We start from the raw sequence: 1850 nt of genomic DNA on the forward strand, positions 1-1850 counted from the left end.
ACTGGTGATTTCTTACTGTTTTGTTGTTTGTTTGTTTGTTTTTTGTAGTTCTGTATTACTTGTACCCTTACACCGCTTTATTTTGTTTTGTTTTTTCTTTTTCCTTTTAAATAAAATTTAAAAAAAAAAAAAAAAAAAAAAAAACCTAAATATAGGCTTTCTGTGCTGCTCAGGCAGGGACCCATAAGGCATTGTTCTTGGTTCCCACCATAATTTAAAGGGAAAGTTTCACGATGTCCGGAGACCTTGATGTCCTGCAAATGAAGGAGGAGGACATCCTCAAATTCCATGCTGCAGGAACCCACTTAGGTGGCACCAAACTGGATTTCCAGATGGAGCAGTATATCTACAAAAGGAAAAGTGATGGGATTAAATCTGAAGCGAACCTGGCAGAAGCTTCTGCTGGCAGCTCGAGCCATAGTGGCCACTGAAAATCCTGCCATCAGGGTCATATCCTTTAGGAACACGGGCCAGCGGGCTGTGCTGAAGTTTGCCTCTGCCACTGGAGCGGCTCCTATTGCTGGCCACTTCACCCCTGGGACTTTCACTAACCAGATCCAAGCAGCTTTCCGAGAGCCACGACTATGTAACACAGATTCTTCTCTGCGTTATGTGGACATTGCCATCCCGTGCAACAATAAGGGAGCTCACTCAGTGGGTCTGATGTGGATGCTGGTCTGGGAAGTGCTGCACATGCCTGGCACCATCTCCTGGGAACACCCATGGGAGGTCATGCCTGATTTCTCTTCTACAGGGACCCTGAAAAGATTGAAAAGTAAGAACAGGCTGCTGCTGGGAAGGCAGTGACCAAGGAAGAATTTAAGGGCGAATGGACTGCACGCACCAGCTCATGAGTTGACTGCTGCTCAGCCTACGGTTGCAGACTGGTCTAAAGGCTTGCAGGTGCCTGCTGTGCCCAGCCAGCACTTCCCTACCGAAGACTGGAGTGCTCAGCCAGCCACAGAAGCTGGTCTTCAGCCCCCACCACACAGGCCATTGAGTGGGTAGGAATCATCACCAAGTGCTCTTGAGCTGCTCTGGAAACATTTCAGCAAAGTGGGAATTAGGTTGATAGAAAATAAAACACGAGTTTCTAAAAAACAAAAACAAAAAACTATAGAAGAGCACACTATATTCTTGATCTAATTATAGTTAATGGAAAAGGAAAATCAATATGGGCTAAATACTTAGAGAAGACAGAAAGAAATGTGGGCATTCCTCTGATTCTTATGAATTGTAAGATGTTTGATCTTTGCCAGATTGAAGGATGAATATTTCAATAATTACAAACTGTATTTATAAAATACTTACTTGTATCCCAGAAATACTCTAAAATTTCATAGACTCTTGTCTAATTGTCAAGACAAATAATTGAGCCACTTAGCATCATTATCTCACTTTTATAGATGAGGGAACTATTGATTGGTAACCAATTTTGTGCAGCTAAGCAGATTAATCAGGTGCAGCTTGAAGCCAGAGTGTGTTTGAATTCTATGTACGTATCTCCAGGAATTGCTTTACAAAGTCAGTCATAACTTCAGTTGTGTTATACAAGAAAATGTAGAATGGTCCACAGTGTACCCTAGTATTTATAAATGTTTAGACTTCTTTTGTGAAAAGTTAGTCTGTCAAGTTTGGGGAGCAAGCCTACAGAATTAAGCAGGAAATAAACAAGCAGTGATTTGACATGAGCTGCAGTGAGCTCTTGGTTAATGTCAACAAATCATGAAATGAAAATGCTATGTAAAGTATTGATACTCCAATAACAATAAAATTTTTCAACAAAAATCCAGTAAATGTAACCAACAAAACAAGTGGATCATTAGATCTAAATCTGTGGGTAGACTTCC

At 41.2% G+C, this 1850-nt stretch overlaps 1 pseudogene; it reads left to right on the forward strand.

Annotated features, from left to right (window-relative positions):
* Window positions 1-216: 216 nt before the first annotated feature.
* On the forward strand, window positions 217-1031 carry LOC100731943 (small ribosomal subunit protein uS2-like; annotated as a pseudogene).
* The last annotated feature ends 819 nt before the right edge of the window (window positions 1032-1850 follow it).

The sequence above is a fragment of the Cavia porcellus genome, unplaced genomic scaffold (assembly GCF_034190915.1).
Source record: "Cavia porcellus strain 051 isolate PalLab524CR breed Dunkin Hartley unplaced genomic scaffold, mCavPor4.1 scaffold_1, whole genome shotgun sequence".
Lineage (NCBI taxonomy): Eukaryota > Metazoa > Chordata > Mammalia > Rodentia > Caviidae > Cavia > Cavia porcellus.